General features: G+C 40.8%; 1 long non-coding RNA gene across 1 annotated transcript; it reads left to right on the top strand.

The window, feature by feature from the left end:
* The first annotated feature begins 21,356 nt into the window (after window positions 1-21,356).
* On the top strand, window positions 21,357-24,420 carry LOC134472898 (uncharacterized). The gene is made up of 2 exons (XR_010042911.1): window positions 21,357-21,569; window positions 23,085-24,420. It is a non-coding gene; the product is annotated as an uncharacterized LOC134472898 (long non-coding RNA).
* Window positions 24,421-25,095: the final 675 nt, after the last annotated feature.

Genomic DNA, 25,095 nt, shown 5'->3' with positions numbered 1-25,095 from the left:
ATATTCAAAAGACAAGCCAATAATTAAAAAAACCCAACATGTGACTCAAATCTATCATATTAAGAAGTAAGATTCATTGAGTTTTTTCCTGTATTGACTGTTTGACTTTTGTGGTTTGAATTTCATGGCAAAGCCACCAGTTTTATGATGTTGTTCCCTTCCATAGATGAGAAAAACTGAGACCCAGGGAGGTTAAGGACTTGAGCCAAAGTTTCACTGATTCTAATTAGTAGTGGTTTAAAAAGATTGAAACTCAATTTTCATCTTAAAAGTTTCAGTTATTCATATATCCCTTTGCTCCTATTAATTTTAATCTTTATCCACTATTTCAACATGGAAAACTCACAGGTAAACTGAAGATTCAATACGGCTCTTGGCATTTGAGTGTGGTTAGGGCTGTACTCCATGATCTGGGAACCGTCTTCAGGCGCCCGTTAGAACACACTCCGGCCTGTGCTCCAGCCCTGGTCACTTTCTTCTGCTTTAGAAACTGGAATTTTGATTAAAGCGGATGACAGGAACCACATACATCCTTCAAAAGTTGGTCAGAATAATAAATGTCCAGAGGCAGCATGGGACACGGGTGGAAGCACCATAAATTTCATGCCGATTCAGCTGAAGAAGGCAAACCGAGGCCACAGGGCCGCAGCTGTCATTTTGCTGTGGGAAAAAGTTCAGAGGTCCCCTCTGCTGTGCATTCCCATGAACCCGAGGTCCTCAGAGGGGCACGCTGGGCGGTGGCTCTCCATTTTCTATAGTAATCTGACCCAGAAATGACAGATTGCTAGTAGTTAATCAACAGGTTATGATAAAAGTCCCAAACCTGATTTATTTCCTTTGCTTGGGATTGGCTGCCCTTTCAGATACACACACACACACACACACACACACACACACACACACACACGCACGCAACAGAGCTGAGTGGCTTCCACAGAGGCCAATCCTAACTGAACGCTGGCATCTCCAGCTAATAGTTTACTGCGCAGAAATTTCTCCGAAATTGTGAAACCAATGTTTAAGTCTCCAAATAGAAGTAAGAGCTGTGGTTAACAAATGAAATTTTTATACAGGTAGTGTAAAATTTATGGAAAGATTTTTTAAAAATGGAAGAGGAATGTCCTGTGTCATAGAAATGTACGACTTAATCCAAATACAGAATGTCATGAGATGATCATGAGATTGAAACTTTTCCAATGGCAGAAATTGTGCATTATCTCAAAGATGCTTTTGCCTTCTATGTGTCTGCACAATTTGAATTATTAAATTAGTTTTATTACTAGCAATTCGTGACAAAATGCTGTTTAAAACAAACCTTAGAGTTACCTAATAATATAGGAACTTTATCATCGTTTTATAGATTGGTAAACTGAGGCACATGGACATTAAATAAATTGCACCATACAAATAGCTAATACAATAGAGTCAGATTCAAATCCAACAGCCTTACCTCAAATCTATGCAATACACAGCTAACTTACATATACAAACATACATATAAATTTTTAGGTATATACATAATATAATTCTAATATTACAGTTTTCTTCAACAGTAGGTGCTGAACAAGCTAGGGGGCTTATACATGTAGCCCCAGGGTTTGGAAGACAGAGATATTTGGAGCACTTGCACCCAAGAGTTTGGGGCAGCCTAAGAAACATACAGACCCCTACTCTAAGAAAAATAGTAGAAGCTAAGAGTACGCCTTTGAAAAATTCAAGCAGAATAATAAAATTGGGCATTGAAGTGATGTTTCCAGAGAAGACAGGGAAGTTCAATAATTTCACAAGTGAGTTGTTATGGTTGTCACATGGAGACCATCTTGCTGTGTTCTAAGAGGGATAGGGCTTGTGACGGGATACAGACAAGGAAGGAAGAAAGTTAGCAATGTTAGTTTTGCCATTGGGTTTCCTAAATAACCGCCATCCTTTAAGCTGGAGGACAAACACTGCCAGAAAGTGAAGAAAAGGTAACAACTGCCTTCTCAGCTCTCGTTGGCATTTTGCCGAGTCCTTTAGTTTTCCACTTAGCATGCCAAATATATCTCTTATTTGTATCTTGTTTCTTGACACATTTTGGCTTTTGATTTACCATTTTAATAAAGGCAGTGGGTATGGTTGAAACAGGGGTTTGTTGATTTGAGGAAGGACAGGAAACACAGAAGTGTCAAGTTCTTGAGAATGGGGTGGACTGTTGCCTTACTAAGGTCATTGTTTTTCTGTGTCATTCCAGAATTGAAGCACCAGGAAAAAGATTAAAAAAAACATTGTTATTAAAAATAGAAAAACATACAACATCAGTTCTTAGCAAATGGTCTGAAAATCTAATGGTGTCAAATGGAGACAAAACATCTTGGTCTTTAGAACAATGATGAGGGACAGAGATGTGGCTGTGGCACTTAGAAAAAGGATAAACACCCTGCCTTAGCGTGGAGGGTTGGTGCTGAAGTCTGAAAACCTGTCAAAGGTTTATCACATACCAGCTAATTTATGATAATGCACCTTATTTTCTTTGTCTTCTTACATTCTAAGCATATCTCAAGAAGAGCAGGTATGATACATCTGTGCTAACCTTGGCATCTGAAATAGTTCTTCCTTTATTCTGTAAAACCCATGAGAGGAGAGGCTCTGCTCTTTAAGCCAATAGTCAAATTGATTCTCAGGCTGACTCTTATCATTATTATTTAATTCTTCCATCTTATAAAACTTTTCATTTTCCTCCACGATCATCAATAATGCCTACATTAACTTGAGGCTTCATAGGACCAGAAAATTAAAGCGAGGAAGTTTCTATACTCCATGAATGACTAATTTTTTTTTAGAACTTAAATAAATATTGACTCCATTTGTTCCAGCCACACAGGGTGAATATAATTTCTGTGCCTTTCCCAAAGCTAAGAAGCTGCTTTTTTGTGTGTTTTAAAAATACATATTTATCTCTCTCCATTGCTTATTCATTAAACAAAGTTTCAGAACATCAAATAGTTGGTATTTTGGGAAGGTACTCATTGAAAATGTTATGGCACTGTTTTCACTGCATTTCTGTGCACACATTGTCTATAAGGTTGGGGGTATATGTGGCTTTCCAACTTCAGAAACCACTCCTGGGCTGTGGGCCCTGTGGTGGAAGTTTTGGGATCTAGGTGAGGAGATAGACAGCCAAGTGCCATGAATCCTGTAGCTTTTCTCTGGTGTCAGGATGGTAGACATGTTTATGTAGGAAGACACATTTAGGAAGACACAGAAAGCTTTTACTTTTTTGACTTCTATGGCAAGACCACAATGGCACCTTAGAAGGAGACAGACCCCTGCCCTCGTCACATCTACTCCTTATTTACTGCAGCCTTGGGACACCCTTGATTCTGTCTGCTTATTCAGGGAAAGGCATAATTGTTCTTGTTTACTTATCTTTTGAAAAACATTAAAGACTTCTTCTAAGATAAATAAACCCAGAAGCTAGTCAACAAGACACCTCAGAAGTCTTATGGAGCTTTTCAGTAAAGCGGGTTAAGCCAGTCCTGTATTTGGCCCTAAGGCTGATACTTTGACACAGGAAAACTAACATTTTTTTGAGGTTGGTATGTAATTAAGGATTAAAGAAAAAGAAGGGAAAGAGTCACTAAATTTAGGTTAAAAAATAGAGAAAATGGTTCAGGTGGCAATTGTTAAGAAGTTTTTTTTTTTTTTTTTTTTTTTTAACTTTCAACTTGCAGGGATTTAAAAATTTCCAGTGGGCTCCTAACATTTTCAAATTCCTCTGCTCATTTGCTTCTGAGGTCCAACACTTCTAAGTCTTTGTAGGTCACAAACTGTATTCAGATTTGTTGCTGTTCTCTAAGATGGATTTGCATGCATGTACATCATATGTGTATACCTTGTGTGTATACATTGTGTGAGTGTTTAGTCTTGCTCATTCTACATTTTGAGGACAGATTTTTATCTACCACAGAAAAATCTGTATATATTATACTGTAAATATTATAAATATTATACTAGCCTGTTGATGAAGGGTAAGATGCTAACATTTTCACACAAGTGGAAGAGTGTTTTTAATTTTTTCTCTATCCTGTCCTTTGCTAATCTTTCTAAAGCAAAGATGTCATTATTTTAAATTAGGAAAACAACTTTATAACAGAAAACAAAGTAACATTAGTATACAGATTATTATGCTGTAAATATTATAAAGATTATAAGTCGATCATTGGCAAATATGGCAAATGGAAGGTAATAAAGTACACATGTAGGTTAGAAATAGTTCTTAGGACATAATCAGAACAAATGGAATGAAACTGGGGACTTGAGCTTGCCAAAGAAAAGAAGTAGTAATGAATGTAACAGTAAGATAGATGTGACTTTGGTAGCAAAAGTGAATACAAATTAAATTAAAATAGACTAATCGGTCCCTTTGAAGAGGTAGAAAGGGAAGGGGCTATATTAACTTTTGCTAAGCAAGGAATATTCTCAGCTGATAGTATTTACAGACTTTGAAAATGGTCGTAGTGGCATGAAATAAAATGTTTCATGCATGCATTAGCATTCACTAGCATCTTTAATACAAAGCATAGTTATCATGTAAATTATGATTTGGTCCAATCCATTTGTTTAAAAATAAAACCCATGAAGAAATTTGAGTAGATATTGGTTAAAATGAGAACTGTGAACTGATTTTACTGCATAAAGTAATCACTCGGTTATTAGGCAAATAGTTTTTCACTAAAACTGCTTTTGATAATTCTGTATAAAAGTTACTTACCAATTATCCAGATGCTATGAAGTTTAGGTGGAAATTCATCTCAAAAGTGTTATTATAGATGCAAGGTCTTTTACATATAAAGGAATTATTATCTTGTGCTTATATTGCTTTTCTTAGTATTTCATTTTCAATTAACTTGTTACTTTGTTTTCTATTATAAAGTTGTTTTTCTGATTTAAAAGAATGACATCCTTGTTTTAGAAAGATTAGCAAAGGACAGGCTAGAGAAAAAAATTAAAAACACTCTTCCACTGGTGTGAAAATGTTAGCGTCTTACTCTTCATGGACAGGCTATTTCTTCCTTCTTCTCTCCATAGGGCCATGGGGTTTCCTTCCTGAGTCTGTGATTACAGAGGCTGTAGGTCTGGGCCGTAGGAAGGCTAAGAACAGACAATTGTAAAACTAATTTTACAAAGTCACAGTGTCTTGCAGAATAGATATAGCTTGCTTTCTTGCCTATTACCAATAGCTTCTGCCATTGCCTATGGATATGAATTTCTGTTCACCCATACTAGTTATATGTCTTAATTTATGACAAAAAAGTATCTTTTTGCCTGTGTGTAGTTGATAGGATTATTTCCAAAAGATGAAAAATATTCCCAAAAGATGAGGAGTATAAATCAAAAGAGGCCTTTATTCTGGGAACACGGAGAGAGAGGACTGGCACGCTGGCCACTAAAATCTGGCCATCTCTCTCACGTGGACATATGGCGTGGAGGAATATAAGTAGCCTAAGCTTAGGGCAGTGCCCTAAGGACATTAGAGATGCACAGGTATTTCATTGGCACACGTTTGGCGCCAGGGGCAGATTCTGAAGGGTGGGGGGATATAGGGTTACAGGTAAATCTCTAGGGGCGGGGGAGACAGGAGCTCCCTAATTCTGGCTGAGGCTTTTTCTGGCTACAGTATTCGGTCTAGGTCAACCACCCTTTCATATCCTGTCTTATGATTATTATGAAAAGGGGTGAAGACTTTTCTCTTTAACTATTTCCTGCTGGCATGGGGCACTGTACTGGAGCTTAGGGGAGTCAACAGGATGACGGTTGATGCCCAGCTAGATGCTGACACCAGGTGTTTTAGCCAGGACAACTTCACTGGTGAATGTACGTATGTCAGAATGGAAAAACAAAGAGACATGAGGTTATGAGGAGACATGGCACTGTCATATTTAAGGACCCAGGTGAGGTAGAGAGGAAGGTGCCTTTGATTTAGACATGTTATTTTATCAGGATGACATTGAGAGGATCATTATCATGGTGAGGTAGAATTCTGAAAAATAAGTGTGAGGTTAGAAGGAGTGAAATTATGAGAGGTGATTACTCCTCCATCTGAAAGCATAAAAGTTAGGAGGGTAGGTGTGTAAAACTTGTCTCTGGTCTAGGAGTTGAGCTGGAAAAAATAGGGGGAGTAAGAGAGGTAGTGGCTATACCAGTAAAGGGAAGGTAAGGGCTTAGGCTTTCAGGGATGTCACGTTTAACCAGACAGCTGAGGGTAGAAAGAACCATGACAGTTATCATATAGAACATTATGAAGATGATCTTATGCATGATGTGGGAGTCTCTAGGAAAGACTGTCAAAGAGTCCTGCTGTAAAAATGATCATTAATAGAAGGTAAGAGATTAGGAACCAAATTGGATAACAAAACATGACTTAGCCTGTTAACTGCGGCTATGAGGCCTTCGTGAAACGGAGACAGATGGGTGACAGAAGATGAGATGACCACTCAGAATGATCAGATTTAGGGCTGGGAGGGCACCTCTTAACCTGAGTGATGTGAAACCAGAATGGGAGTCCAGTAACTTTGACCACTATAGGGGTAGCCAAGTAGACCAGGTAAGAACACTCCATCTTGGTTTTAGTCCTGTGGATTTAGAACATTTGAGATAAATTAGATCTCCTGGGGATATGGGAGGATCTGGTTTGGCCTCTCCAGAGGGTTGTGGAAGGCAGAGATCAGCATGTTGTCGCAACAGGTGTCGGAGGAAGGAGAGGACTGGGACATAGTCAGCCAGGGGAGGGAGATTTTGGGGAGTAGGAAGATTGTGGATTAAGAATAGCCTGCCATACATAAGTTCAAAAAGACTTAGGAAAGTAGGAGCCTGGGGAAGTGCCCTGAGCTTGGCTAAGGCTAAGGGCAAAAGTTGAGGCTAAGGTTTGTGTAGTTCTAAAGTGAGTTTTGTAAGGTGTGTCTTTATGAGGCCATTTGCCTTTTCTACTTTCCCTGAGGATTGCAGATGGTATGGAATGTGTAGGTGCCAGGTGATGTGTAAGCTCGAGGATACCTGTTGAATGATCTGAGAAATAAAGGCGGGACTATTATCTGACTGAATACTCTGAGGTGACCAAACCTCGGAATGATTTCTTGTAATATGATTTTGATAACTACATCAGCAGTTTCCCTGGTTGTGGGAAAGGCTTCTATCCATCCTGAAAAGGTACAAACAAAGGTGAGAAGATATTTGAGAGTTTTGTGGTGAGGCATGTGTGTAAAATCTACCTGCCAGTCCTGACCAGGGGTGTGTCCCCGAAATTGATGGGTAGGAAAGGAAGGGGATGCCATGTATCCCTGAGGAGAGGTCCTGGCACAGAGATCACAGGTGTGAGTAATCTTAGGAATGATAGCTTTTAGAGAAGGGTGTGTGACTATTGGGGCTGAGAGTTTGTATAGGGCCTGTGATCCTATATGAAACAGTTGTGTAAGTCAGTGATGATGTCTGAGGCCTGTTGATGTGGGAGAACGAGTTTAGATCCCTGAAAAATCCATCCCTGAGTGTTTTGTGTGTAACCTGGTTTATGAAGTAGCTGTAACAGCTCTGGTGAATAAAAGGGCTGAGGTAGACTGTTTAGGACTAACAGGAGAAGATGAGAAGGGCAGGGCCTTTGTGCAGCTAACTTTGCTTGTGAGTCTGCAAAGGCATTGCCTTGAGCAATAGGATCTGTAGAGTTTTGGTGTCCTCTGCAATGAATAACTGCTGCCTGCTTTGGAAGTTGGGATGCCTCTAGAAGCTTAAGGATAAGGGGAACATTAATAATGGGGGTTCCCTGAGTGGAAATAAAACCCTGGTCTTGCCAGATAGAGGCATGAGAGTGTACAATGCTAAATGTATACTTTGAGTCAGTGTATATATTTATAATCTTGCCTTTTGCTAGTGTAAGGGCCCTTGTAAGGGCAATAAGGAAGAGGTCCCAGGTGGCAGTCGATTTGCCTCTATAACTTTTGACTGGTTGACTATTGCGTATCCTGCCTTCTTTTGGTTGTCTGTGTTTGTTGAACTGCCATCTATGAACCATGTGTCAAAGGTCAAGGAGAGAGGGAAAGGAGTGGGAGTCATCTGTAAAAACTTCCCTACTGATGTGAGGGAAAGGAGTGGGAGTCATCTGTAAAACTCTATACAGTCATGGTGAGGATGGCCCCTAAGGTGGGAAGTAAGGTGGCTATATTAAGAGGACCACTAGTTGCAATAGAGATGCAAGGGTCTTGAGAGAGAGCTAAGTGTACCTGTTGAAAGTGAGAAGGGGTCATTAGGGCAGGAAGCATCTTATGTGACATAAGGTCACATAGGTGATGAGGTGAGTGTGCTGTAATCGATTATGTAAACTTTTTAGCTTCCTGTGTCAGGAAGGCTGCAGCTGCAAGAGCTTGAAGACAAGGAGCCCATCCTTTTACTGTGTGATCTAACTGTTTTGACAAGTAAGCTACTGCTTGAAAAGAAGGTCCCTTTTTGTGTCCTAGTACACCTATAGGATTGTGGCCCTGACAAGTAGTATATAGGATGAAAGGTTGGGTGGGATCAGGAAGGGTAAGAGCTGGAGCTTTTAGGAGAGCCTCTTTTAATTTTTGAAAGGAGGCATGTATGGGCCTAGTAGGGTCCCGGGGTTCTGATAAGTGACCCTTAGCAGCCTTGTAGAGGGGTTGAGATAGGGCTGCAAAGTTAGGAATCCAGAGATGAAAGAAATTAGCTAAACCCAGGAAAGATGTAACCTGCCATTTAGTTGTGGGCACCTGGAGATCACTAAGAATTGCCTTACGATCTGAGGTGATGGAGCGAGTGGTAGGGGTGAGAGCGAGACCTAGGTATTTGACTTTTGGGGAGGCTATCTGGTCTTTGGCAGGAGACACCCTGTATCCATGACTAGCAAGGAAATTAAAAAGACTGGCTGAGTGGCATATGGCTAACATATGGGATGGAGAACATAATAGGAGGTCGTCTATGTATTGAAGAAGAACACTAGGTTTGAGATCGAGTTCTGTGAGGTCAGTAGTGAGAGCCTGACTAAAGAAGTGGGGACTATCCCTGAACCCCTGGGGGAGCACTGTCCAAGTAAGTTGTTGAGATCTGAGAGTGTCTGGGTCAGTCCATGTAAATGCAAAAAGGTTCTGGCAATCAGGGTGTGGGGGGATAGTGAAGAAGGCATCTTTAAGATCTATAACTGTAAAGTGAGTAGTGGAGGGAGGGATATGAGAGAGCATGGTATAAGGATTTGGTACAACTGGGTAAGTTGGGGTAATAGCACTGTTAATTACCTTAAGGTCCTGTACCAGGCGATAGGACCCATCAGTCTTGAGTACCGGGAGAATGGGAGTATTGTGGGGTGAGTGGGTAGGTTTAAGAAAACCATTGTCTAAAAGCCACTTAATTATGGGTTTAATTCCCCTTAAATGTTGGGGAGCTATGAGGTATTGGGGAACGCAGGGAAAAATTGAGGGATCCTTGAGATGGATTAAAACAGGCATGGCATGTGTAGACAGAGTGGGATTGGATGTGTCCCAAACCATGGGGTCAGCCAGAGAAGGAAGAAGAGGGGGGAATGGCTTTGCGATGCATTGTGAGGCTGTTTGGAGGATTAGGGCTGTGGGGAGAGAGAAAGTAAAGAAAAAATTGAGCTTTTGAAGAAGGTCTCTACCTAAAGAGGGTGTGGGACATGTTGGAATTACTAGAAAGCTATGAGTAAAGAAAAGAGTCTGGAATCTACATGGGATAGGCCCAGTCTGCAAAGGTTGATTCAGTTGGCCATCAACGCCCACAACAGAAATTAGAGACTTAGTTCAGGGTCCTGAAAATTTAGGAAATACACTATAGGTTGCCCCCGTATCCACAAGCAGAGATATTATTTTGCCTGAGACCTCCAGTGAGACTTGGGGCTCTGTCAAGGTGACTGGAGTGGGGGCTGTGAGCCCCGAGCCGCATCAATCTTCTGCAGCAAGTCCGAGCAGGTCAGTCAGTGACGAATCTGGCATTGACAAAGTCTCCTGTGAGGGCGAGGGATTGGAGGATGGCCTAGTCGCTCGCTGGCACTTAGGATAATCGCTTTTCCAATGCCCTTCATCTTTGCAGTATGGGCAGGGCCCAGGAGAAATGCCACGGTTGGGGCAGTCTTGTGCCCAATGTCCTTGTTTGCTGCATTTGAAACATGGTCCGGGCGGGACTCGGGCAGCCACACCTTGTTGTGGATTTTTTGTCTTGGGAGCTCTGAGTGCCACTGCTAAGAGGTCAGACTGATATTTAGCAAACTTTAATTTTTGAGCTTGCTTTTCCTCTTTCTGAAGTTTTTCTCTATTGTTGAAGATACAGAAGGCTAATTTAAGTAGATCTTGTGGAGTTTGAGGGCCATGTTCAACACTTTGTAATTTTGCACGAATATCAGGAGCAAATTGTGAAATAAAATAGGAGTTAACAACAATCATCGCTTCATGAGAGTCTGGGTTTACATTGGTATATTTAATTAAGGTTTCCTGAAGCCGATTTAGAAACACGGCCGGGTTTTCATTAGCCTCCTGGACCTGTTCTAAAAGCTTGTTATAATTAATGTGTTTGTGAATGATCTTATTAAGGCCCACAATCAGACATTCAATCATCTTATGTAATTTTGTTGAACTTTGACCATTTTGATAGTTCCAGTTAGGGTCTTGGTCTGGCACAGCTACAGGCCCAGGGTCGTTGTCAGTAGTATTTACCCTGTGCCTGCAGTCAGCTTCTTCTCGAGCTGCTTGCCACAGCCGATTTCACTCTTGTGAGCTAAAATCACATTTAAAATCACATGTATGTATTTAAAATCACATAAACATCTTTAAAATGTAAATCATAACAATTGGTAATAAATTCAAATTGCCTGATATAATTCTGTGGGTCAACAGAGAAGCTGCCTAATTTATGGGTAATCTGAGACAGATCAGAAAGAGAAAATGGCACGTGGATATTAACAAGGCCTTCGGGGCCAGCTTGCTCCTGAAGTGGCAGCAGATCCTGAGGAGAAGAATGTGGAGGAGAGTGCCATTGGGCAGCTATCCGCCCGGTAGACGCATGTGAGTAATTATCTGAGGAGCAGCTATAGAGCGGCTGTGGCTCACCCTGGGATGAGGAAACACAGGCAGATGGCATTGTACCTTGAAACGATAGGATTGTTGTGGGCCATCACTATGCGGACCACAACAAGGCAGCTGTTGCTGTTCACAAGAGGAGCCACAAGGGAGTGTCCATTGAACGTGAGACCAGAACGAATATGGTGGCACTCTGTCGCCATGGTAACCAACCGAGGCCAAGTGCCACGTGACTCCTCTGAGCATGGCGGCACCCCATCGCAATAGCAACTATCTAAACATGGTGGCGCTCTGTCGCCATGTGACCCGCCTAAGCTGCCAGAACATGGCGGCACTGTGTTATTGCTGCAGCTGCCTGAACATGGGGAGCATGGCGGCTGTTTTCAGCGCAAGCTAGAAAAACCACATTGTTTGCCAGAAGGGCACAATGAACGTGACCTAGTGTGGTAGGTGGGCGGTGAAAAGGTATCAGAGGGCAGATCAGAGCTGCTGGGAGAGGCCTATATTACGGAAGGCGGAGGGAGAGAGGATTTCACAGTGAGAGGTAATTTCGGTGCAGAGGGACCAGAAGTGGAGGGAAGGGGCCGCAGTGGCAAGTGAGATAAGAGTGAAGAATTAAAATAAATCGGCAAAACATCTTCAAGCATATCTTGGGGACAGGATAAAACAGGTTGGGTCACAGGAGAGCTAGCTTAGAGTATTTGAGTGGGATTACAGGACTTAATGAGAGATGGATGCGTTCTCAGAACCAAAAACGTTTCTATGTATGGGAGCTCTATGACTCTGTCACTGGCTCGACAGAAATCATGCAGTGTTTGTAGAATGGAAACATCAAATGTCCCTTCCCCAGGCCAGCGCTTGCCGAGGAGTGGGTACGTAGGCCAAACTTCCTGGCAGTAAAATGTTAATAATTTAGTTTTTATGGTACTTTTAATTTTCAAGGTACGTAAATTGGAAATTAAGCATTGTAATGCTGTTTTTTTAGGAGTTAGGAAGTAAATTTCCCATTGTTGATTTAGGCAAGTAAAAACCGGTGGCCCAGAGAAAAAGTCATCACTGATTCAGTGGTGCCATGCAGCGGGGCTAAGTTTCCAAAACTCGCATATTTGTCACTGAGAAATGTACGAGCAGAGTTTACGCAAGGTCAGTAGCAGCTTTGCCAGTCAAAGTGTGAGGCTTTTAAGGAAAGTGAGGTATTTTTCAGTGTGGGCGGTCCAAAAATTTCTGCCTTGGGCTATCAGAACCCAAAAAACGTGAGAAATTTTAGTGTGAACACAGGCTAGCCCAGAAAAAAACCTGCTCAGGGCTGTCCTAGGGACGTGAAAATGCTAGAGACCCACGCAAATGGGGGAGACCAGTCCACTGGGGCCTGGCCCAGTGCCACGAGTCTTCCAGAGCGTGCTCACCTTAAATCAATCTGGTTGGTGGTGTGTGGAGGTGGTCGGCGAGAGGTGAAATGCGTCTAGGCAGAAGGAAAAGTGCAGAATCAAGCCAGGATGTTACTGGTTCATGAATCCACCGGGGACCCATCTGGGCGTGTGTGTCCCAAGAGTCCATTGCCTGCCGATCGAGTCACATGGCACCAAATGATAGGATTATTTCCAGAAGATGAAAAATATTCCCCAAAGATGAGGAGTATAAATCAAAAGAGGCCTTTATTCTGGGAACACGGAGAGAGAGGACTGGCATGCTGGCCGCTGAAATCTGGCGATCTCTCTCATGCGGACACGTGGTGTGGGGGAATATAAGTAGCCTAAGCTTAGGGCAGTGCCCTAAGGCCATTAGAGATGCACAGGTATTTCATTGGCACACGTTTGGCGCCAGGGGCAGATTCCGAAGGGTGGGGGGGGGTGTAGGGTTACAGGTAAATCTCTAGGGGCGGGGGAGACAGGAGCTCCTTAATTCTGGCTGAGGCTTTTTCTGGCTACAGTGTCCGGTCTGGGTCAACAATTCTTTCAGTAGGTAGATTTTTAACAGACATATTTCTGAAAGTCGTGAGTATGTGGATGTACATTAAATAAGTCAGTGGGCCACACTGCGATAACACCAAGCTAGGGTGTCAAATCCGAGGCATAATCAGAGGCGGGTTTCCTTCTTGTTCCCTCGAAGTCTGACACAGTTCGGGTGACACTTCCTCCTCTGCTGTGACTCTGGCACACGGACTGCTCCTGCTCCACGTCATCGTCCTGTTCATGGGTGGCTCCCCAGTTGTCCTTATGAAAGACAAGCCAAAAGAGATGTTTGTTTTTGTGCAGTTGTCTCAGTCTGGAAGCCTCACGTTGAGTCCGTTCCCCCTTCCAAGGAGACTGGAAGCTCTAACAGACAGTATCAGTCAGCATTCAACCTGAGAAGCAGATCTAGCAGAAGACACAACAAATCACAGGTCTGCTGATGGATGTCTCTAATCCCAGCATCCTGGCAGGTTGAGGCAAGAGGATCCCAGGCTTAGTGCAACCTGAGCAATTTAGTGACTTAGTGAGACCCTGCCTCAAAATTTAAAAAAAATAAATAAAAAAGGGACTAGAATGAAGCTCAATGTGAAGACTCTAATACTGTGGAAAAGCAAATCATAAAACGAAATGGATTTGAGCAGGCCTGGAGGCCAGGGGGACAAGGCTGAAACCCTCAGAGGAGGCCACCAGTAAGGAAAGGAGACAAGCTGAGACACACAAGCCAGGAGAAGATTTTCTTTCCTCTCTCAGAGGAGCCTTGGCTGTGCTTTTATGGTCTTTCAGCCGATTGGAAATTATCCAGAATAAGTTACCTACTTCAAGTCAACTGGTGATGACTCTTCTATCTGCAGACTCCCTTCATGCAGCATGGGGTTAGCATAAAATTGAAAACTAACTCACGTTAACACATCATGAAAAACATTTCCAGGATGCATCTGAAATAACAGGTGAGCTTTAATGGGCCCTGCCGGGGTAGGAGAGGATTATGCAAGTCTCAGGAGGCATTACTCATTAATGACTGCAACAATAGCAGAAAAGAGAAGTGAAAGGAAAGATCAACTCAATGGCCCTGTGAGCCTAGTGTGTAAGAAGGGAGAGAATCATCTCCTAATTATCAGTATGCGCATTTCACCCCCCAGGCTGAAGTAGTAGATTACTAAAGACATTTAATCTGGAAAAATTTTATCTGATTCTGAGAAACATGCAAAGTGATTACAAACATCTCAGCATACTACCTTATACTAACAGAAGACCTTTTTTTGGGATTTTTAAAACTTTTCTGTTAACTAAATCTTGGTGCATGTTGCTCTGCTGTTTCTATTCTTCCTGTTTCTCTGTCTCCTAAGCATCCCATGCTTATTTGTTAAGCCCATATTATTAATTAGTCCAGCCTGGCCCATCTCCTTATTCTTAATGCTACAGACTACAGACTTTCGATTGTGACTGAAGTCTAAATTCTACCTCTTAATTATCTGCCTCTCTTCCACCACTTGGCATTGCCTTTACATCCCTCCTTTGCTTCTCATTAGCAACCCACTGAGCTGTATCACCTACTCATTTTGGCAGCAAGCAAGATAGCTTCTTATATAGTAGCTTCACATTGCAACCAGCCAGTTGGGCCTCCCTACTGTCCAAGTCACAGCTGCTATCACACTCCTGGGTGTCACCTGGTCATGGAGGATGTTTCATGTGCCTCCTTGTGCTTAAAATAATCGTTTCCAAGATTTGGCCAAATACTATGGTAGGGGAGAATCTTTAAGTTTTCCCGTGCTGTTTGTATTGCTATCTGAGCAGAGAGAGAGACAGAGAGAGAGAGAGAGAGAGAGAGAGAGAGAGAGAGAGAGATTGAGAGAGACTCTTGAAAACCAACAGTTCTACCAGGTGAGGCACCAAAAGCAAACCCTTCCTGGCTAAGTTGTGTTAAACCTTTGTCTGTTGCAAGTTGCTCTTTGCCCATCAGACTGTCAGTCAGAGCTAAAAGCTGCAGGAGACAGATAAAGTGATGCAGAATTCATGAACTGCATTGTGCCAAGGTACAAAAATAATATTTGGGCAGTAAACAGTTTTGCTTTAAGGTCAAATTTATTCCACCTTGGGACCACTCTTACATTAGTATGTAATTTATAAGTCGCAGACAAAGTTGTTTTAGGTAGTCTTAAAGTGATTTTGTTCCCTTAGCCAAAGTGAATACTTTGCCTTTATTGTCTACAGGGTCAATATCTTGCCTTACTGAAACATACCTGGGTATGGTTTTTCATAGTAGAAAACAGTTCATGCATAGTCTATTGAGTAAGCAACATGCATTTAAAAAATTGTCTAAACACCTCTTCACATGCCAACTCTGGTGATAATTACCAAATGTCTATATCTAGAAAAACAGGCAATTCAGAAATATCAATCTTTGCTATTATTTGTGATACACATGTGCTAGCTTCCTCTAAATATAGACATTTGGTAATTATCACTGGGGCTATTTGTTACAATTCCAACATAGATACCAATAAAATAGAAATATAATTTATTTGGTAAAAATGTAAATGATGAAAAATTCTCATTATTTTTTTACAGAGTACAGTTCTTAGTTTCCTATTCATATTTCATGTAATAATTTTGGATTAGCCATCTGGTTTGTTGAGGGTTGAAAATCTGTTTAACACCAACGCAGAATTTTTGTTAAAAAATAAAACAAGTCACATAGAAATCACAAATGTTTTTCAGGTATTTCACAGTGCTAATAATGAATAACTTTAAGAAGAGGCATGTAATTTTCACTTTATCTTTAATAGCTCCCACCCTATGTGTGTAATTTAACTTTCCCTACAACATGTTTTTGAAACCTATTTTTCAGGGATGTCAATTTGAGTGGTCAGTACATAGCAAGTCTTACCAAAAATCTGTGTTTATCCACTTTGTTCCAGTATCACTCTTCCCCTTGTTCAAATGCTTATCTCTGTGGAGTGGACACAACATTTGACCAGTGATGCCGGGTGTCTGTCCCTACCTCTTCTCTGTCCTGTATCTTCACATAGAGTTCAATCCTCTGTTAGTCGTGCATGGAAGTGGTTGCCCTAGACTGAGAGTAGCAGAGGATAGATTTATCAGTCCAGATCCAGCTTCACTTTGCCTCAGGTAAAACCCTGCATGGTATGCAGTATTAAAAGTTTTAAGGTGATGCTACCAGGCTCCAAGCTTTGACTACAAACAAAGCTACAGAAGTCAAAATAGTGTGTATTGGCAAAAAATAGACAAGAAGCTCAGGAGAACAAAGCACAAAGACTACAAGAAATTCACTTAAATGTAGTAACTGATCTTTGACAATAGAGCAAAGAGAGTGAGACAAGATAGTCTCTTCAGTAAATGGTGCTGGGTCAACTGTAGAACCATATGCAAAAATCAAACTTTAGAATAGATCCTATCCTCTTCCCCAAAGTTAACTCAGACTGGATCATTGTTCTAAATTTAAAATGTAAAGTCATAACACAGGAGGAAGCCTGTGTATATCTTGGGCTTGACAATGATTTTTAAAAATATAATGCTAAAGACATGATATGTGAAAGACTTGGTAAGTTAAATGTCATGAAAATTAAACATTTTTGCTCCCTACCAAGACAAAAAAAAAAAAAAAAAAAAAAAAAAAAAAGGCAAGTCAAGGCCGGAGAGAAAATACGTGCAAATGATTTCTCTAGTAAAGGAACTATCAAAGAAAATATACAAAGAACTCTTGAAGCTCAACAGTAAGAAAATAAAACGCTATTTAAAAATAGGTCAAAGCCCTTACTGGACACCTCACCAAGGAAGATACGTGGATGGTGACAGAGGGACATGAGAAGGTGCCCCCACCTCATGCTATGGGTCACTCAAATGAAGGTTAGATGCTCCTGTATGCCTGTGAGAATGAGCCACAAGTGAGAACAACAAGAGAACCGAACACTGTGAAGAAGGCGGTGCAGCAGGAGCCTTATCCACTGCTGGCAGCTGGGCAAAGCACTGAGGCCACCAGGAAAGGCAGTTTTGTAGTTGCTTGTAAAGCTAAGTATGCCCTTGTCATATGATCCAGCAGTTTTGCTCCTTGAGTTTTTGCTTATGTGCACATTAAAACCTGCATACAGATGTTTCAAGCCAACTGCATTTGTATTTTCCAAAACTTGGAAGCAACTAAAATGTTTGTCAGTGGACAAATGGATAAACAAAAAAGGAATATTTTCGCCCTGAGAAGGAAAGAGCTATCAAGACATAAAAAGACATGGAGAAAGCTTTAAAGCAAGAGAGGTGGTTGGAAAGAGCTTATCCTGTATGAGTCCAACTGTATGACATTATGGATAAGGCAGAGCAGTAGATAAGGACTGCTTTTGCAAGATTTAGCGTGGAGAGGAGGCTGAAAAGGTAGAGCACAGAGAAATTTGGGGGCAGTGAGAGTACTGTGTCATACTAGAAGGGTGGAAACATGTCATTGCACATTTGTTTGCACTGACAGACTAGAACGTATAGCGTGGAGATGAACTGTGATGCAAGCTGCAGCCTTGGGTGATAATGGCATGCCAGCAGAAGTGCACGTGTTGTAAAGAGCACACCACTCTGGTGGGCGATTAGGGGGCGTGTACAGTTGAGGGGGCAGGAAGTATATGTATGTGTATCTTTGTACGTGTTCATCATTTGTGTATAAACCTAAAACTACTAAAAAAATAAGGCCTCAGGTAGGTCTGTTTTGTGATTCTATATTTATTGTGCAATATTCTTACTAGTGATTCCCCTTCCATCTATGGAAGAAAACAGGCTGCTACTTAAGATGATGTGTCTGTTGCTTTCATCTGAAAAGGTTCGTGCATAGCAAACTATGTTCTTGTGTATCTTACTGGTTTACTTTTGCATCATACACTGGAGCTGAGGTGTTAGAATATCTGGAGAATGTGTTTCAACCATCCAAGTATCACGCAGAATGGATATGGGTTTTAAACTCTGAAGATCAAACTTTGGCTTAACTGTATATGTTGTTTAAAAAATACTCAGTGGAGGAAGAGGACCAGAGGTAGGGAAAGCTATGACACAGAGGGGTAAAGGGATTGAAAATAATCAGGACATATCGAGGTATCAACTCTCCAAGTTTCACTGTTGTTTATTGCAAACATACACATTTTAAAAAGTACTGCATGAAGGGAAAGATTGGGTGGATTGAATACAGATGCAGAATTTTATGAAGTATTTGCTCAAATGTCATATGTAAGAAACGTAGCTTTGAAGGGAAAACTTAGTGGAATTGGAGAACAATTGAGTCTGGGCTGTTCTTCCGGTTAGGACTTGGCCCAAAGCTGAGAAAGACATCCAAAATAAGCACACTTCCAGATGCCCAGGGAAACATGGGGGGCGGGTGGCAGGATGGTGACTCATACGGTTTGAAATAATGCCTGATTTTACTTTGACGGGGAGAAGAATGGGAAATTCTGTGCTACGATCTCTCATTTAATCATCTGAGTTCTGACAAAGCCAAGGCCAGGGACTGGCTTTTTCCCTTTTAAGGGTATGATTTTTGAGAAAGTAAATTCACTGGTACACCTTACTTTTGAAAACAGATACAGAATACAGAGCTATGTGTCCTATATCTTCTGGAACCTTTTCCTTATTTCTTCCTTAAATTTTTCAATCTGGAAAGGAATAAAGATTGATTCATACATTGCTGATAGGACAGTACTCATGTGTACTGATCTTGGGAAAAGTTCATTTTTATTGTTGATGTTAACTTTGTAAGGTGCAAAATCAAAGAAGATGACAAACTAGTTAGAAAGCTGACACATGCGATATGACGCAGAATAAGCCCTTGTGCCCTAGCTCCGGGCAGGCAGTGAGCAGAAGTCGCTGTGTTTTATGATTGCCCAAGCCATTGACACTGAATTAGTCTCCTCCGTCTATACCGGAGCGCATCAAGCCCTGTAGGCACTTCAGAACTTCAGAAGGCACACAGTTCATATGGCAGGTAAGAGAGAGGCAACAGCCAGGCTCCCATCTGAGAGGAAGGTTCTAAGAGTGACATAGAGAATGTTTGTGTTTCAATCCTTTGCTACAGATTCTTGTCTCCTCGATCTTAGTATGGGTGTATCCGATCACTGATTGATTAGAGGCATGAAGAGAGAATTAGCTCTGAATAGTCTGATCAGAATTGAGATGTCCCGGGTTGTAATTAAGTACACTTGGCAGTGGATCTGATGTGGGTTCTGTTTCTCCTCTCAGATAGCCTTAGATAGGTCACTAATGGTTTGCATCAGTGTAATATATTCATGGGCCTCATATTGTCTAGATGTTAATTTGAAGATGAGGCTGAAAAAATCTGAGTTTAAAAGAAGTGACTGAGTGGTTCCGTTTTAAGGAGATCTCCTTGCATCAGCTCTATACCCGTGTTACGATTTGTAAAATAAAAGAAGTTCAGTAGATGCTGCAACACTGGTTCATAGCTATGCAAAAGGCATCTAAGAGTATACTTTCAGAATTAAAGTTTGGGTCCCAAGTACTGGGTGCATCATTTTGTGTAGCTGTGCCATTGTGACTCTGATTTGTGTCACTGATGTGGTTTGCAGTATGCACATTGAATTGTTTCTCCAGAGACAAGAGTCTCAACTCTCAAATCTAAGTTCAGGCAGTGAGCTTTTGAGAGTCCAGGAGGGTTAAATTCTCAGAAGTTTCTTTATGCCAAAATATATTTTTAAATCTCACTCTATTTATAATCTTGAATTCTTCATCTCAAGGCTGTTACTACCCTGTTTCAGAAGCTGTCCTTTTGGAGTGCTGATGTTAGTACCAAAGTCTTAGGACATCATGGAAGGCACTTTCCCCAATTGTAAGCTTTAGGATTAGTTTTAATAGCATGTCAAGTTTAATGCTGCTCTAGCTATGAGAGGCTATGGTTAATTCAAAACTAAATAGGATTGGGAATATCAGTTAGTGTGATTATAGCATTAAGTCCTATATTACTCCCACTATCTTGTTTTGACTGATTAGACTCTGTTCCATTCTGCTTGATAGTATCAAGTTTGAGGGTATAGGCAACTACTTTGAAGGCAATAAGCTTCACTATGATGCCCATTCTGGTTTGACTATTATCTTCTTTTGAAGTCCTGTAATGTTTACAATGTTTAGATTTTATTGGTCTTATCCTGTACTGTTTTGTTCAACTTTATAATATCTAATGATATAGGCAATTCTTTTTAAGGAAGCAAGAGGCATTATGGTAATGATTGTTGATAACCTTGTACTCTGTTTTTACATCATGTGCTATATCTATCCTTGGTTTTGGCTGATAGCTTTGTTTTGTCATATTTGATTTTATTCTCTTCCAAAAAATAATAAGAACTATAGGAGTAATAAAACCCAAAATGTGTAAATTTTGTTGTAAAAAAGAGAGAAAAAAATGTGCTCTAAAGGATACAACTGCAAGTGTGTTTGGGTGTGTTAAGATAGATGACCATATTAATGTTTTTGGTTGAACACAACTGTTTGCAGTCTCACTGTTTGAATGCCCACTTTGTATGCTTTGATCCTGTGACTTGAGCAACTATCTCTAAGATGATAATGTGTAATCTATTAACTGGTGATTTCTTACTTTTTTTTTTTGTAGTTCTGTATTACTTGTACCCTGACACTGTTTTGTTTTGTTTTGTTTTTTGGTCTTTTTTCCTTTTTATCGGTACCAGGGATGGAACTAACGACTGCCTGCTTGCAAGGCAGGCGCTTATGCCACTGAGCTAAATCCCCAGCCCCTTGTTTTGTTTTGTTTTATCTCTTTTTCCTTTTAAATAAAATTTTAAAAAAGCTACAATTGTCTACTTTTTCATGCAATTCTGTGCTTAATATTGCTGTTAACAATAATGAAAAACTCTTAATGCCCCTTTCACAGGAAATGCAAAGCTCTTTAAAGTGACCTTTTTACAGCATCCCTGTGAAGCGTTCTCAGACAAAAAAAATACCTCGATCTGTGTTTCCCTAATGGAAATCCTTTTCTTCACTGAATCAAATGGGAAACAAGTTCCCATAGGTCAGAATTTTTGACTCTGGGGAGAGTATTCCTTCTATTTAGAGAAACTTCAGGGAACCTAGATAAAAATAAAATTTATCATCTTATTCTAATATTATAACTATTTTTATATAAAGGATAGGTTTCTTCTCTAAAAGGAAATACTTTTACCTAAATCTATTTGAATGCTAAAAGCTAAAATCTATATTACATTGTTGAAGCAATGGCAAAATCTAACTTTATAGAATAATACTAAATGACACTTAAATAATTGTGATGTGCTGTTTGATTCAGGTATAATGTTCTTGAACTTTATTTGTGTCCATTTCAGAGATAAGTTCTACCTGCTTGCAATCAAAATGATCAACTCATAGAGGTATTGAGGTCAAGTTAAACACAACAAAAAGGAGACTCAGAAGTGTCCATATTCAGATCACATTATCCAAATGTTCTTTATCCTCAATTGCATCTTCGAATTGAGCATCATTAATGCCTAGAATCAGAAACCTCAAGAGGCAGCCTGCACTAGATGGGGATTCTGCTCCCAAGGTACTGCATGATTATGTTGTGAGATATTTGCAGATTGGTTTATTTTGGGCTGGGCGAAATTAGCATTTTTGTTTGTAAGAATACCATCGTACTGATCAAGTTAAAGTACATGCTTAATAACCAGCATTTCTTAGGCTTTTATGTTGCCCTTAATTAGACTCTTCAAAGTTAATTAGAGGAACAAATGGTACTTTTTGTTCTTTTAAGTCCCCTTTAACAGCTTCTCCCACATAAAGTGTTCCCACATTTATAGGTAGCTTGGCTGCAGCTTGAACCTATTGGTTAGCTGCTCATTGGTTAACTTACCCTTCATTCAGGGAATGAAATCCACTCTATTTTCCTGAGTATCTTTGATCCTCCCCTTTTTAGTTTCAGTTTTCATTATTGTATGGCATACTTTTAGATATAAAATTATTCATTAAATTATTTTTGTAATTGTTTGGGAATAGCATTTTGTTTAAGGTTTAGCAACTGGCAAAACTAAATTTGGGGACTCCTACCATATGCAAGGATACTAAGACAGCATTGCCATATAAATTTCACAAGAAAATTGAGTTTCCACACACTTATTTCCAGGTATAGGGCAGTAGTGTGGGAAATAACACTTTTTAAAAAATTTGAATTAAGATAGAAAGATTGGCCTCATTTTGAGACCCATTATACTTTAGCGTGTTATTTGTTATTTTCATTTAATAAAGAGTTTATTGCATAGAATAATCTGGCACTTGAAATAGTAGGCTAAGCCCAAGGATGTGAGGTTTCTCAGCCATGATATCAGTATGCGTTGTGCCACTGATGGAAATACAAGACTATTAGAAGTGAACTGTGTAAATGAGAAATAGTCTTTGCATTAGAGCGGAGTCTGTCACTCTTCTGGCAACCCTGCCGAGAGCTGCACATCAAAGCCACCACACTGTGCTAATAGTGTCACTTATTCCACAGCCTTTGCATGTCCCATATGCAGCTACTACACAGGAGGTGTGTACAGGAGGGCTAGAGGGGAGTTGACAATGTGCTAGATGAAACCGTAGGAGATAAACCGAATGTGATTTATCACCTCTAATCCTTGCAATGGGAAACATTTAGGAAGAGCAAATAATTGAGGTCTTTCAAAAATATGTTTTTTCTGGAGGGGAAAAACATGATTTAGTTAGAAACCTAAAAATGGAGGATTAAGAAAATAATTGTTTTAAAGTTAGGAGAAAAATTCTTAGTATATTTACCAAATTGAAAGAAAAAAATTACAAAATTACATTTTAAAATCATTTCCTTAAAGCTAGTTTGGATTATTGTATACCTGAAAGAATATTTTTCTTTAAAAAAATTTTGTCATCTTTATTTGGCAGTTTCAATTAAAAAAAATATATATATATATGTCAAGTTGCTGAAACAAAAATATTACTGTTAAACCGAGGGCAATCTTTAATAATGCAGCTATATCTGACATTATTATCTGCTAGCTTTGTTCTGGTTGTGTTTGATTTCTTTTTGATCACTTATTTTACTATTTCACAGTCACTGGATAGTGTCAGATTGGTGCACGCAGAGAGCGTCTGCGAAGCCGGCAGCATAGGACACTGTGTGAGGCAGAGTGGTGCCTCCTGGGCTCTTGGTACCTGCTTCAGGAGCTCACGGACACGACACTTTGCTCTCTATAATCACCTAAGCAGTCTCCTCTTGGGAACTGAGCTGGCAGAAAAAAACTTTTGGAGTCTCTAAAACTGCCCAAAGCACTTGGGAGAAATGGGAGGGGACATTTCAATGACTGAGCTGAAGTCTGCCAGGATGATTCACACCTGCGCGGTCAGCGAGAAAGATTGTCCAACACCATGTATGTGGGGTTGTCCAAAAACAGCAGCAGGGTTTCAGAGGAAGCACTGCTAATAGACAGAAGAAATATTACAACACCCCCGTCTACCGCACCCCCCTTCAAATCACCCAAGGTCTCTTCTGCTCCGAAGTGCCCAATGCCACTGTCCTATCACCCTGAAGAGCTCTGGGAGATTAACATTCGCCATCAACAAAACGTCCCCATCTTTCCTTCCACAAACGTTGCCACCTAAATCTCATCTCCCACGTGCCCCCTACGCTTCAGCCACGAGGAATGTCTCACTCGTTCCTGAATATGCCACTCTTTCAAACTCCGCGTTGTCCCAGATGCTGTTTCTTTTCCTGGAGTGCCCTTCCTTCCTTTCTCTGCACAGTAAACGCCCACTCGTGCTGTGAGATCCAGGCGCAAATGCCAGCTTTCCTCTGAAAACTCCCCATTTCTGAGAAGAGCTGCTCTTCCCCGCTCAGAGAGCCTCTGGCCTTCTGTGGACAGCACTGTCATTATGATTGTAAGAGGGGCCCCAGTTGAAGTCTCTGGCCCTACTTCTGCTGCCGAGAAACACAGGAAGTCAAAGAAATGTGCAACCTAGAGTCCTAGTATCTTCCTTTCCAAACCTTATGTAGATGCCTGTCCCAAGGGTTCCATTTCTGGTATCTGGAGTTTCTTCCTGATCTGTGCGTCTGAGCCCCACCAGGTGTGAGCGATAGAGGAGGTGGACGTGAAACTCGGGCTTGCTACCTCGCGTGTCCCCACACACGAGCCCAGAGACCCTGTTAGTGAAAAGCATAACTGGTGAAGAGAACTTCAGGTCTGGGGCTGGAGGACAATCTTTGTGATGACATTATTTTCTGCCCTAGAACTCCAAGGAATCCAGGAATTCTAGACTTAAATCTGGTGCTGAGAATGAATGAGAATATAAAACATGTCACTGATTAACTCCAAACCAATCCGTGGTCCTGAACATCGTAATGTACTAAACTTACAATAGCATCTGAAAATAAAAGCCATGATGCCTTCTGATATATATTCAGCTATCTGTGTGCAAGGGTAGAAAAGAAAAAGAACTAGCAATTAAACATCTGCTTCAGGATAAATAGTGTTTGGTTTTGCTCTAACTATCTTACCCAACCTCAGGACAGCATTATGAAGTATGCATTAGTCCTTTTATAGGTAGGGGGTTTAAGATACAGCAAATTTTAGCATCTTGAGTTTTGGAAGATTTGAATTTTGAACCTGGGTCTAATGGCCAGGCTCTTTTGATTACAGTCAGTAGCCATCGCAAGTAGCATGCATTTACTTTAGACTCTGTTGTTCAGCAAGTTTCCTCTAGGGTTGTTGGAACAAGCATGGAGCAGGCATTGATGGAGCAGCAGCAGTTTCCCAAGAACGTTTGCATGAGTACTGTCTCTGAAACACCAGGCTAGGCGCTATCACATATACATACTCGTCTCTACCTGGACGTTGCATGGGTGCACACACGTGTGTGTGGGTGTACACACATGGGGCCCAGCTTAACCTAAGTGCAGCCATCTTGAATCTTCTTTGCCATCACTTTCCCTGAGAACCCATGACCTGTTTTCTCTCCGTAATTTCTAAGCATATGATAAAATAATCAGTCACGTGTGGAGATTCAAGAGCAGGGTCTTGGCATCACTAGTGCCAAGAATATACTTGACATTCTGATGTTTGGTAAGG

Source organism: Cavia porcellus, unplaced genomic scaffold (assembly GCF_034190915.1).
Source record: "Cavia porcellus strain 051 isolate PalLab524CR breed Dunkin Hartley unplaced genomic scaffold, mCavPor4.1 scaffold_2, whole genome shotgun sequence".
In the NCBI taxonomy this organism is placed as follows: Eukaryota; Metazoa; Chordata; class Mammalia; order Rodentia; family Caviidae; genus Cavia; species Cavia porcellus.
Note: the sequence above shows the minus strand (reverse complement) of the source record. Positions and strands in the feature narration are given on the sequence as shown.